Source organism: Sceloporus occidentalis, unplaced genomic scaffold, assembly GCF_023333645.1.
Source record: "Sceloporus occidentalis isolate IW3139 unplaced genomic scaffold, rSceOcc1.0.p SCAF_39, whole genome shotgun sequence".
Taxonomy (NCBI): Eukaryota; Metazoa; Chordata; class Lepidosauria; order Squamata; family Phrynosomatidae; genus Sceloporus; species Sceloporus occidentalis.
The window spans coordinates 8,066,141-8,081,223 of record NW_028317019.1 but is presented as its reverse complement, the minus strand read 5'-3'; positions in this window follow the sequence as shown (position 1 = coordinate 8,081,223).

Here is a 15,083-nt window from a genome sequence, read left to right as displayed (position 1 = left end):
ATGGAATTTGTAGTTTCTAGAACTGCCCACATTACACCGGTTCTTAAATCCCTCCACTGACTGCCCATTAGTGTCTGAGCAAGATACAAGGTGTTGGTTGTAATCTTAAAGCCTTACATGGCTTGGGTCCAGACTACTTTCAGGAGAGCCTTCTTCCACACAATCCTCCCTACACTGGAAAAAGTCTCCTAAAGCCTAAGAAGACTAGATTGGCTACAGCAACCCAGAGGACCTTTTCTTCTGCCTCTCCTAGGCTTTGGAATGACCTTCCGGAAGAGATGAGTCACATCACCACCTTAGAATCCTTTAAAAAGGCTGTTAAGATGGATCTCTTTCGGCAGGCCTTTCCAGATTAGGGCTTTTCACTGTCACTGACACTGTTATTGATACCGATACCCCGGCTACCTTGCAAAGATAGACTTTCTCCTCTCAGCCTCTCCACCCTAATTTTAGCCCATTTTTCCTTTTGTAATCTATCTTACTTAGAGCCAATAGAGACAGGTCAAAATAAAGCTCCTTCGGGTCACTTTGGAAATATGCCATTTAAATGGTGCATGTGTCCGAAGAGGCCAGAAGCCATGCCAAAGCAATGCTGTAGTCTAAGGACTGGAGTGCAGCTTTGGTGCAGCTTCTGGCTTCTTAAGATGCATGTGTCTCTGAACAGCATACCTCCAAAGTGACACGAAGCAGCTTTATTTTGGCATGTCTGTTCAAGACCATAATTTACTTTATAATTGGGACTGGGGTGCGGAAGGCAGGGTTAGGGTTTGGCTATTATTTTAAATGTATATTTTACCCATATTGTATTTTATTACTTTTTCTTGTAACCTGCCTTGATTCTTTCAGGAAAAGGCAGGATCCAAATTATTATTATTATTATTATTATTATTATTATTATTATATTCAGCCATAGTTAGAGGGCATAAGAGTGGAGTCTTCACTGTTGTATATAATGATGCAGAAATGCATCAGTCAGCCTTCAAAGGAGATAGAAGGAGATGACATTGTAGATTCTTTTCTGTGTATTAAATGAACTTTGGATAGAGTAGAAGAATCTCACCTGAAAGCATCCTTCTTATTCATTCATTCCTATTGTACATTCCTTGAACTGTATGGTTGTGTTATCTATTACATTTCATCCCACCTTTCTCCCATGGATTGGTCTCAAGGTGGCTTAGGCTACAAAATATAGAATGAACAAAAGCGTTGTTTAAAAAAGAACACATACTAGTAAAATAAGGATATTGCTCGTCCTTCGATTGGAAGTTCGTTCTCCAAGGTCTTCAAGGGATAATCTACAAATGTTAACTGGGAGGGAAAGAGGACATTGGAGGACAATGGCTTGGAGTTATATCACATAGATAGTAGTGAATGGAGACTTCCATGTTAGTGGGTTGGTGAATCTGCTCTGTGTTTCACTCTGAGCTCTCTCTGGGGCTGACTCTATTTTGGAAATGGGCTCCAGCCCCATGGATGAAAACCTGGAGGAAATTCAATGCCCCAATAATATGGAAGACCCAGTCTGGCAAAGTTTACATGAACTGTGTGAAATGTGGTTTTTGTTTTGCTGTTGTCTGTCCTGAATTTCCCATCTCCACTAAATGACCCCAAGATCAAGCAAGAAGAGAGAAGGAGAAAACTGTGTCTCCTTCCACTTTCTCAACCTCTTTTAGAAATGTATGGACCTCTTCCTTGGCCATGCTTAGACACAGATTTGCTCCTTAAGAAACACAAGGCTTGTAATCTTTCACAGAAGACATATTATTTGGGAGGCAGTTCAAGAAAAATCCTACCAGGAAGGTGCCCTCAATTTCTTTTCTAGGCATAGAGGCTGGTGGGCTTTTTCATCCACAGTTTTATGGTGGAGGTGGCCTATGACAAACCTCATTTAAACACAGACCAATGAAGAACTGCCTTCAACTTGACCACTAGAGAACCTGTTAAAGGTTTACATGATGAAGAGAGTTCTGCCTGATATATCCTATGATGCTTCTTCTGAGTTTCACTTAATTTGCTCAGGTAAAATTGTATTTATTTGTTAGACTGTTCTCATACTTTTCCAACAAATATCTTTTCCAGACAAAGGACTTTGAAAGAAGAAAAGTCCCTCCACAAAATTGTCTGGCCTTAAGATGAATGACAAAGGCATCATGCGAAATGAAGAAGAGACGGCGATCCTGAACCAGACAATTCTTTCTCACCCAGAGAAAGGGAGCCAAGTGAGTCTGGGACACTTTTATGCAAGAGGTTCTTGGCCTTAGGAGACAAGCCGCAATATGGAAAAGGGGCACCAGCTCATCTTTCTACTCTTTGCTCAAATGGACAGGTTTTCTCTGACTGACGGAGTCAAAGCAGCCCATTTGGATGTTGAATGCGGATTGGAGGATGACTCACATTTGCCGCTGGGATCTTACTGGCATGGCTACAGGAACATGGATCTCATAGAATCAGATGACGACCTGGAGCTAACTGACAAGGTACAGAAGAAGCCTATGCACTTTCCACAGTGTTTTAGAGTTGGGCAGCAGGTTTGCATCTGGCTGTCTTGGAAAGAGAGTTAGTTATTCCTCCCCACTGAGAATTTATCCTTAAAGGAATAGAGGTCAGGGCAGGGGAACATCAAATCCACCCTAAACTTTTACTGAACTCTCTTCCCCCCAATAAATTCAATGCCTTGGACAGTCACAATTAAAACCAACGTTATGTCATTAGGTATATTTTCATGTTTCAAATACCATTGAAAAAAATATTTTGTAGTAGTTTTCCCTTAGGGCTTGGGAAGCTATGTATTTTATCCTCCTTTTCCAAGTTAACTCCCATTCTTCCATCTCAATATTGTGTCCTGTTTTCTTGGCCATTGAACCATGTTTTCTTTAACCACTTCAGATTCCATCTCATGTTTTAACAGGATTTTATACACTCTCCCCACAAGTGAACCTTTCCCGATAGAAAGCACATTTCCTAGTATTTCTGTATGTTTTCATATCCAACAAAAATCTCTCTCTTATTTGCCTGAAAATAAACCAATTGCATTGTTTACCTTCTTCTCTTATTTCTTCTAACTTTTTAATTTAATCATATTGCCTTGCTTATTTATCAAATCATTCCTGCTGCTGCTCTTTATTCCACTGTCGGCTTTTGAGGGAAGGAAAGGAGTTCGCCAGGGGTTCAGCAGCCCCCTTTCCTTCCTTCCTTCCTTCCTTCCTTCCTTCCTTCCTTCCTTCCTTCTTTTGAGGAGATTTTGAAGAGGCCGCAATGGAGCCCAGGAAAGGCAGGAAAGAAAGGTTCTGCTTTGGAAATAGTCTGTAATTAAATAGTCTGGAGTCTGTAATTAAAAGGAAAAGGATTGAATCATTAATGAAAAAACAGAAAGCGGATATTTTTTTTATTCAGGAAACGCACCAAGCGAAATCAGGATCGTCGGAATTGAAGATGAACTGGGTTGCCACATATGAAAAAGCATATGGTACTTCTAAAGCAAGAGGAGTAGCAACCTTAATATCTAAGAAATGTGGGTTTGATATACTAAAAGTTAAGTCAGATGAAAAAGGAAGATTTGTATTGGTGCAAGGAACGATGGGGGGAGAAAAATCCTTGTTGGTAAATGTGTATGCTCCAAATGAAAATCAAATGGAATTTTATGAAAAAGTATTTAAGGAAATGGAGGATATGCAGGGAGATTACACAATTATGGCAGGAGATTTCAATAGGGTCATGGATAAGGTTAAAGATAAATCAGACCCAACAATAAGGGACAGACTTAATAAGATTACACCTTTGAACAAGATAATGAATAGGAAAGAATTAAAAGATGTATGGAGATTGATTACAGGAGATGAAAAGAACTATGCTTACTATTCAGCGGTTCATAAAAATTATTCTAGAATAGATTTCATTTTTGTATCCAAAAATATGATGTCAAGGGTATTAAATAGTGAAATAGAAGGAATAAAAGTTACAGATCATGGAATAGCAAACATGGATTTCATAATTTAAAAAGATTATAGAGAAGCAAAAAGATGGAGGTTAGACACTAGCATACTTAATAATAAAGAAATAGTGAATAAAATAGAGGAAAAATGGCAGGTTATATGGGATATTAATAACAAAGAGATTTCTCAAGCTTTATTATGGGATACTATGAAAGCAGTGGCAAGAGGGATTTGTATTAGGGAAACATGCAAGGTAAGGAGACAAAAGGAAGAGAGAAAAATCAAATTGGAAACGGAAATTGAAAAATTAAATAACGATTATATAAAGAATAGAAGTAAATATATATATATATAAAACTGCAAGCGAAAAGAAAGGAATTAGAGAAGATAGAAATAGATCAGATCCAGAAAAATTTGATATATTTACGGAGGGAGTTTTTTGAATATAGTAACAAAAATTCAAAAATGTTAGCAAGATTAACACAAAAAAAGAAAGAGAAAAATCTGATAGGGGTTATAAAGGACAAAACAGGGAAAAAATGTATGCTGATGAAAGAAAAGATAAAGATATTTGAAGAATACTACAAAGATTTATATACAGCAGGGGATAGTTCAATTGACAAAATTGAGGAATATGTAGAGAAAAATTGGAGAACAAAGATAGAAGAAGAGGATAAAGAAATAATGGAACAACCAGTTTCGAAAAAAGAAATTGAAGAAGTGATAGATAAATTAAAAGGAGGGAAATCACCAGGAATGGATGGATTAGGACCAGAATATTATAAAACTTTTAAAAAGGTTTTAATACCTAAATTAGAAGTGTTATACAATAAAATTTTAAATGGAGAAAGGATCCCACCATCATGGGACCACTCAATGATAATATTGATTCCAAAACCGGATAAAGATTTGTCAGATCCAGGCTCATACAGACCTATATCCCTTATCAATCAGGATGCTAAAATATTAACAGCCATAATGGCAAAAAGAATGAATAAGTTTATATATAAATATATTCAAAATGATCAATGTGGATTTGTGCAAGGAAGACAAATGTCAAATTTAATAGGAAGAGTACTGAATAAAATAAATATAATAGAGAAAAGAAAGCAGAAAGCAGGAATAATGGCATTAGATATTTATAAAGCTTTTGATTGTGTGGAATTGCCAGCATTAAAAATAACGTTAAAGAAATTAGGTATGGGAGAAAAGTTTAGAGGATTGATAGATCAGTTATATTTAAATAATACAGCAGTAGTAACAATAAATGATGGAATAACAGAACAAATTTCAATTTCTAGAGGAACAAGGCAAGGATGCCCTCTTTCCCCGGTTTTATTTGCAATAATTATTGAAATATTAGCAAATATTATTAGGGAGGATAAAAATTTGGAAGGAATTGGGATGACAAAATTGAATAAGATAAGTTTATTTGCAGATGATACTGTATTAACAATTAGAGACCCCTTGGAAAAAATGAACAATGTGAAAAACCATTTAAAGGAGTTTGGACAAATGACAGGACTAAGAGTCAATTGGAATAAATCAGAGCTAATGTTGTTCAATTATCCAAAAACGGAAGAACAGGAATTTGTAAAGGATGGAAAGATAGATATAAAGGTAAAAGATACAATTAAATATTTAGGAATAAAAATTACAAAAAATCTACACAAATTAGAGGATCAGAACTATAAAAAATTAAGAATAGAAATTAAAAGGAAATTAGAAGAATATAAAAATATAAAATTATCATGGTTCGGTAGAATCGCATTAATAAAAATGAAAATTCTGCCTAAGATTAATTTTTTGTTTAGGATGTTGCCAATACAAATATCAGAGGTTGAAATTAAAAATTGGCAAGTATTAGTGAATAACTATTGTAATGGGAATAAAAAAGCAAGGATTAATAAAAGATATTGGTATAAACCCCAAAAAGAAGGAGGTTTGGGTCTCCCAAATTTAAAATTGTACTATAATGCAAACCAAATAAGATATATTATAGATGGAATCATAGAGAAAGGGGAATTAGATTGGTTAGAGATGGAAACAACAAGAATAGAGGAAACATTGGAAAATATATTTTTTAAAGAACTTACTATGAAAGAAATGAAGGAAATAGAAAACCCCTTTTTAAAGAATATATTAGAAATTTGGAAAAAAATAAAGAAAAACTAATGCCAGCTATTTCACCTTTAACACCAGTTATAATGCTAAAAAATTTTCCAGTAAATTTAAAGGAAGAAGTAGGGAAATTAGTAAAAGGTCAAGAAATATATAGGATAAAAGAATGGATGAAGACTATGAGGGAGAAAGGGAAAATAAAGGAGAAATTGCAAGGATCAAAATTAACTTGGTATAATTGTATTCAGTTGGAACAATGGATAAAGAAGTATGAGAAAAATATAGGAGAGATTAGAGAATACACAAAATTTGAACAGTTGATTAGGCAAAGAGAAAGTATAGAGGCAAATGAAACTTTGAAAGGGGTCACAAGTGAAATATATAAATTATCATTAAAATATAATGAGAAAGAAGATTATCTAAAGACAACATGGGAGGATGATTTAGTACAAAAAATAAATGACCACGAATGGGGGAAAATTTGGAATCAACGCCATTTAAAATTTTATTCTATACGAATAAAAGAGAACTACTACAAAATAATTTGGAAATGGTATTTAATGTCTGTAAGGTTAAGTCATATAAATAAGAATTATTCAAGGTTATGTTGGAGAGGGAGTCAAGAGATAGGCACTTATAGGCATATGTGGTGGGGTTGCAGAACCGTAAGGAAATTTTGGCAAATGGTATTTGAGGAGATAAAAGAAATAACAAAAATTGATTTAGAATTTAGTCCAAAGATAGCGTTATTATCTTTATATGATAAAATTAACTGCACCCAAGTTATAAAGGATCTAATTACAAATTTATTAACAGCGGCGAGATTAATGATAGCAAAAAAGTGGAAAGACCAGGGAGATTTACAAATGCAAGATTGGTATAGAGAGATTTGGCAAATAGCAATTAATGATAAGTTAACTAGTGAAATTAAGTTTAGAAGAGGAATAATCAAGAGAAATGATTTCGAAGCAATATGGGAAACATTTGTACAAAAAGTTTTAGGAAAAGAAGGAGGTGTTTTACCAGCAGAGTAAGAAGAGTTACAATTCTGGAGATAGAGTAATAAGAAGATATTAGGCTCAGGGGATGGGGAGCACTTGGGGGAAGGGGGGAATTATGAAACATATATGATGAAAAGAAATATGAAGTAAAGTTAGATAAAGTAGTAAAGAATGGAATATAAAGGGAAATATTATATGTATGGGGAATATAAGGTAAAAGTCTTTTTTATATATTATTGTAAGGTGAATTTAATCAATATTTTATCAATGTATTATAATAACATGTATTAATTTCATTCTACCAATAAAATTATAAAAAAAAAGAAAGAAAGAAACTCACTGGCTGCCCTTGGGCAAGTTACACTTTCTCAGTCTCAGAAGGCGGCAATGGTAGCAAGGCTTTTACCAGAGGACCTCAATGTGTGGGGCGGATTGTATGGGAGAAGGCGATCCTGTAAGTAAGGTTATAACCAAGACCTTGTACTGTGCCCTGAAATTAATAGGCAGCCAATTAAGAGATTTTAATATAGGTGTGATATGGTTACCTCTAGATCTTCCAGTGGCCACTCTGGCAGCCATATTTTGGATTAGATGAATTTTCCAGACTTGGTACAAGGGTAGCTTAGGTAGAGCGCATTACAGAAGTCAAGATGTGAGGTTACCAGAGCATGCATGATAGTTTTCGGGGCTACAGGTTCCAGGAAGTGGCGCAGTTGGCATATCAACCAAAGCTGATAACAGGCACTCCTGGCCATCACATCTATCTGAACTCACATCTGGAGCAACGGATTCAGGAGCACCCCCAAAACTGCAAACACAGTCCTTTAGGGGGAGTGTGACCCCATCCAGGACCGGTTGACAAACCTCCATACCTGGATTAGGATCTCCATCAAGTACCTCGGTCTTATCTGGATTCAGTTGTAATCTGTTTCTCCTCATTCAGCACATTACTGCCCCAAGACATTCATTCAGAGGGCATCCTTAGTTGATGCAGAGGTCTGGGACATGAAGAGATATAGTTGGGTGTCATCAGCGTACTGATAGCACTCCATGTCTCCAGATGATCTCTCCCAGTGGTTTCATGTTAAACAGCATTAGTGACAGGATGATGCCCTGAGGAACGCCAAATTTAAACCCCCTTTTAAAGGAACAACTGTCCCCAAGCATCTCTGTCTGGAATCTGCTTGAGAGATAGGACCGGACCCATTGCAATGCATTGCCCCCAATCCCCAATTCCCTCAGGCTTTCCAGAACGATACCATGGTCGATGGTATTGAAAGCCACTGAGAGATCCAAAAGCTTCAACAGGATCACACTTCATCTGTCGGTGCTCAAGTAAAGATTATCTACTAAGGCGACTATAGCATTCTCAACTCCATATTCCCGTCTTGAAGCCAGTTTGAAATGGGTCTAGATAATCTGATTCTTCCAAGAATGCTTGGAGTTGAAGAGCAACTTCCTTCTCAATCACCTTGCTTAGAAATGGAAGATGGGAGACGGATCTGTAATTGTTCGTGTCCAAGGGATCTAGGGAGGGATTTTTCAGAAGACGCTGAAGCACTGCTTCTTTTAAGCAAGATGGAAAATAGCCCTCCCTAAGAGACGCATCTATGATACATCTCAGATGAGTCCTAAGTCCATCTCCTCCTTGGAACACTAGCCATGAAGGGCAAGGGTTGAGAGGGCAAGTTGTCTTCTTCACACTTCCAAGGAGCTTCTCCATGTCCTCAGTACTCACAGATTCAAATTGATCCAGTATGATCTTATTCACTGAGTTACTGGACACCTCACCTATAGCCTCTATAATAATGTCGGCCTCTGGAAGAAGGGAAGGAGTACGCCCTTCCTTCCTTCCTTCCTTCCTTCCTTCCTTCCTTCCTTCCGGAATGGAGCCCAGGCTGCAGAGCTGGACTCAGGAGAGAAAGGCTGGGAAGACTCTGCTTTGTACATATATCTCTTTCTCTCTCAGTGCGTGTGTGTTTGCCTCAGTTCTTATGGCTGGGAATGGAGCTGAGGGCTGAGGAAAGAAGAACGTGTCAATTTTGTGCAAATGCAGAACTTCTGTGCATCAAAGAGTCCAGTGTGTTGAAATAGCAAAAAACTTTATTGAGAACACATAGAAGGAATTCAGTGTTTAAGCCAGAACTGCCCACTCCAAGCCAAACTATACATTAAAACCCCAAAACCTAAAACACCACCCTCTTCCCAACCTAGCCCCCATCTCCAATTCCTACAATCTATGCTCCACAGGTAACAAGGCCCCCTTTGCCACCCCCAGAAACTAACCCCCTTTCTGTTAATATCGGCCCCCAACTTTCTTCAGCCAACATCTCACCCATTGCAAAAACTAACATTCCCATAACTATTTGAGCCAGATGCAACAAATTCCACCCCTCTATTTCGCTAACCTATACTACATTCTCCAGTCAAATTTATAAACTATGATCTATACTAACAGCAATGAAAACCTAAACTTAACAAAATATAACTTTAAACATAAACAGACTTAGCCACAGACAAACCACAGACATATGGATAGACAACCCTTACAAACATAAGCATAAGGGTCTTTTCACTGCTGGATTGAAAATATATTTTCTGTATTCATTCTTGACAAAAATAATGTTAATTCACTTCTGGGATTTGTTTGGCTTCTCTACTGTGTGGCCTCTCTGATGTCTCACTAGATTTGACCTCAAAGAAAAACATTTCCCACAATGCTGGCATTTGTGTGGCTTTTCTCCTGTGTGGACTCCCTGATGTGTAACTAGGCTTAACTTCCAAGAAAAACATTCCCCACAATGCTGGCATCTGTATAGCTTGTATAATGGAAAGGACAAGGGCTCTCCCCACTTCCCTCCCTCCCTCCCTGTGAGGGCAGTCATGGCTTCAGGGGCCGAGACTGTGCATTCACAGATGCCCCCAAAGGGCCCTCTTCAGCATGCGCAGGAATTGCCAGAGCCTAGATGCTGCTGCTTATTCCGCTGGCGGCCTTTACAGGAAAGGAAGGTATGCGCCGGGAGCTCAGCAGCCTCCCCTTTCTTCCTTCCCTCTTTTCTTCCTTTAAGGAGACCGCAATGGAGGCCAAGGTGCAGAACTGGACTCAGGAGGGAAAGCCAATAAAGGAAGGCTCTAGTTTTGAAATATAGCTCTCTCTGTGTATCCTGTATGTTTGTGTGTTTCTGTGCACATATGTGTGTGTGTGTGCCCCTTCTGTTCTTATGGCTAGGAATGCAGCTGAGGACTGAGGATAGAAGAAAGGGTCAGTTTTGGGAAAATTCAGAACTTCTGTGCATCAAAGAGTCCAGTGTGTTGAAATAGCAAAGAACTTTATTGAGAACACACAGAAACCCAGTGTTTAAGCCAGAACTGCCCACTCCAATCCAAACAATACACTAAAACCCCAAACGTTCAACATCACCCTCTTCCAAACCTAGCCTCACCCCCAATTCCCACAGTCTATGCCCCACAGGTAACAAGGCCCCCTTTGCCATTCCCACAAACTAGCCCTGATTCTCTGATGTTTCACTAGGTCTGACTTAGAAGAAAAACACTTCCAACAATGCTGACATTTGTATGGCTTCTCTCCAGTGTGGACTCTCTGATGTCTCACTAAGTGTACCTTCAAAGAAAAACATTTCCCACAATGCTGGCATTTGTAGGGCTTTGCTCCTGTGTGAGATCTCTGATGTATCACTAGGTATGACTTTGACGAAAAACATTTCTCACAATGCTGGCATTTGAATGGCTTCTCTCCTGTGTGGACTCTCTGATGCTTGACAAGATCTGACTTGTAGGCAAATCTTTTCCCACAATGCTGACATTTATGTGACTTCTTTCCTCTGTGGACACTTTCATGACTGACAAGTTCTTCTGTAAACAAGGACAATGACAGAGAAGACTGAATCTCAGCGTTAAGAGAGGAAGGTGTTACTCCAAGATTTAGCCCTACGTTCACCCCTTCCTACTTCAGGTTAAATTAATAAAGTTGGTGTGAGTGACCCGAGCATGAAACTGTTCTGGATGCCCCCAAATCCATATAACGATTGTATCCTTACTCATAGGAGCTAGCAAAGAAGAGATTGTAGGGGAACTGCCATGAGGAAATCAGTGGAAGCAGATAATCAGGCGGTTGAACAATATTCAATTAAATATGTATAAAAATATTTTGATTGAAAAGTGGCATCATTTCCTGTGAGACTGCCATAGAGTCTTGAGTCAGAGCACATGGCATGATGCAAGCTAACTGCAGAGGATGCTTAATGCTGTGTGGCACTAAATGACTCACAACCAACACAGTAGACAGCTAAAAGGGCCAATGTCATTCTAGGTTGCATCAATACAAGTAAAGTTTCTAGATCAAGGGATGTAATAGTGCTACTCTATTCTGCTTTAGTCAGAATAATCCTGTGTCCAGTTCAGGGCCCCACAATTTAAAAAGGATGTTGTCAAGTTGGAACATGCGCAGAGGAAGGCAGCCAAAGTGGTGAAGGATCTTGAAACCATCAAGCCCTTTGAGAAGCAACAGTAAGAGCTCTTTGAAAGTGAAACTCCCTTAGTTTCGTGGAGTCCACTTCCTTGGAGGTCTTTAAACAGAGGATGGATGGTGTTTGGAAATGTATTCCTGCATGGCAGAAGGGGGTTGAAGTGGATGGCCCTTGTGGTCTATTCCAACTCTATGATTCTATAATTCTAGTGGAATCAGCACCATGATAATTTAGTACAAAAGGGACCTCAGCCTTCATAGAAAGGACAATGGATTCAGGTTCCTTACCCACAGAAGCCACATTTTCATAATTCTCCATCATGACATAATTGTACAAAAGTCTCTGTTTCTTCGTCAACAGTTTCCATTCGTCCTCGGTGAAATAGACTGCCACATCTGCAAAGGTCATCTGCAACAGAAAACAGCCCTCATCCAGAGAGTGACTAAGGAAAAGGGGAGGAAATCACATAATGCATCCAAATATTATTTCATCACTTCAGAATTCAGTGCAGGAAATAAAGTTTAAATTATGTTAGCAAGCAAAAACCTGATGCCTTTAAATCTAGTTTGTCTCAGATCCTTTCAATATAATATACTTAGGGAGCTGGACATGTTTAGCCTGGAGAAGGCAAGGTTAAGAGGTGATATGATAGCCCTGTTTAAATATTTGAAGGGATGTCATATTGAGGAGGGAGCAAGCTTGTTTTCTGCTTCTCCAGAAAACAGGTTCCAGAACAATGGATGTAAGCTCCAGGAAAAGAGATTCCACCTGAACATTAGGAGGAACGTCCTGACAGTAAGGGCTGTTTGACAGTGGAACACACTCCTTCCTCGGAATGCAGTGGCGTCTCCTTCCTTGGAGGTCTTTAAGATGAGGCTGGATGGCCATCTGATGTGTATGCTTTGATTGAGAGTTCCTGCATGGCAGGGGGTTGGACTGGATGGCCCTTGTGGTCTCTTCCAACTCTATGACTCTATGATTCTAATATAATAAACAATATAATTTAGGCCATGGCTGGGATATTGAAGATGTATTAGGATACTCACTATCCCAACACATACAGAACATTTAGCCACCAAAGAATTATAGTGCATTTAGAAATTTCTTGCCACATTTCAGAGGCAAATGTCATTTTTAATAACAATTTCGGGGAGCACGCTGGGATTGAGGGCTACTGGGGCTGCCCCATATTTAGATCCAGAGATGTTCCCCCATATCCTCCAACATTGCAGAGATGGGAAAAGCAAGACACATGTGGACAAGCAATCCAGAAGGCGGTGAGGATGGCCAAAGTTGTTTATGAGGAAGGTCACACGTATGGGGAAGGGCACAGCACTTTGCTTTAGCTTCAGTCTCCTGGGAAGGGCAATAACCTGCTTCATTCTTTCCTCTCCTCTCCCCACTTTTGAGTTGATGGGGTGCAAACTGAATGGCACTCAGGAACTGAAGTGAGCTGAGAAGGGGGAAAGTGGGAGGAGGAGAGAGCAACCGGGACATTTTTAAAAGCCTCTGAAAAAGTGGGGTGACAGAGGGTTAACCAGGACTGTCTCTGCCATATTGGGAGAATATGTTCTCCGCTTGCTTTCATGAACTGGCCCAGCAGTGACACAGATGAAAATTAATAGTCAAGAACTTCAGCTCACCAAAGAATTCTTGTACCTCCGCAGACTGTTTCTTTTGGAGCCCAACTCCCTCCGCTTGGCCTCTGTGTCGGCCATCAGGTGGGCAGGGGTCCTGGTGGTCTTGCACTTGAGTCACTTCCAGCAAGAGAGGCCCCAAAGCCGTGTACAAGGAAGCAGAGATGAAAGTCCTGAGAAAAGGGAGCAGGGTTAGGATTAACTTGGCAAGAAACCTTGCAGCACTCCAAGACACAGAGAACAGCATCCTGCTGGTGACATACGCAGGTGACACATGCCTCCTTTGGGTCAATGCAGAGGAGGGCATCCCCTTCCTCCCTCTGCATCAAACAAAGCCCCCTGGACCTAGCCTAGATTCACTGCAGCTCCCCTACACAACAGTTACTCCATGCCCTATTAGAGTGGTGAAGGATGAGGGGATGGGGAATTGGAGAGGGCCGGGTTATGTCCCTGCAGCTAGATGTGAAATGACTACATCATAAATAAATCATCTGCTGAAACCTCCAGAGGTCCCCAGTGCTTACCCCCAGCACCATCCCCTTTCCAAAGAAGGCTGCATCCGCACTATAGAAATAAGGCTTTAACCGCTCTGTGCCAAAACACAGAATGGCCACTGGAACACAAAATGGCTGGAAGAACACAAAATGGCTGCTGGAACACAAGGAGGCCGGGAACTGGGATTCCAGCCAATCAGGGCCAGGGATGGTGGGAGGGACTGGGATTCCAGCCAATCAGGGCCTGGGATGGTGGGAGGGACTGGGATTCCAGCCAATCAGGGCCAGGGATGGTGGGAGGGACTGGGATTCCAGCCAATGGCAGCCCTGAGGAGGCAATCATGTGTAAAATACACATCATAAAAACATCACAAAGTATAAACATTCCAATTACAGTAATTGCAGGGCAGTTATGCTTTTATGACCGGAAGTAAACATATACGCAATTATAATTATATACACATGCTGATATTGACCAGAACCTGGGGGATATATACATGCACATATTTCTCCATGCATTTGCTTATGTTTAAATTGTATGCAAGTAGAAGAGTATATATAAATGTGTTTATATATATATATATATATATATATATATATATGATCCAACATGTGCTGGCATATCTCTCTGTCTCTCTCTCTTTGTCTCTGTCTGTCTGTCTGTCTGTCTCTCTCTCTCTCTCTTTATATATATATATATATATATATATATATATAAATACGTTTGCGTACCCATGCAGACGTTCAGACAGATATCTATGGGTATGTATAGATGTATCTATGGGCATTGTATGCAAGATCTATAGACTTGAAACATTCCATACACACACATATATAGGCTCATAAAGGTATGAATGCACTTAGATAGAGATGCCTGCACACACACACACACACACACGTACAGATGTATATGCAGAAACACACATGCACACATCCATCTGTTGCTGTCCATTGTTCTGGTCCGTTGTTCCAGGTGATGCTGGAGAAGACGCCCTGCCTCCAGCGGAAGCAGAGGCTGCAGGCGATGAGGAGAGGGACTCCTTGCCCAATGCATGGCTCACCTGGAGGGCCAGCACAGGAAGGTCAGTCCCCACACCTTCACAAAGGCCCCATTCCCACTCCCTCATTTGCCCTGGATAGAACTGGGCAGATCCAGGTGCCCCATATCGAATCTCCCCGGAAACAAGTTCCTACTACCCTTTACCTCAATCGGGGTCATCTACCCCCTGAACTTGATCTGATCATGACCGGGGCTGAGTTCATATTTGCCGGCAGCAGGGAAGAGCCGGTTGTTTTCAAAAGGAAAGGGTCAATAGTCCGCGTCCAGAAAACCACACGAAGGGGATTTGCCCTGGATCTCTTGCGCAAGCCCCTGATCGAGTTGTGTTAAAATCGCTGCGAGTGTGAACTT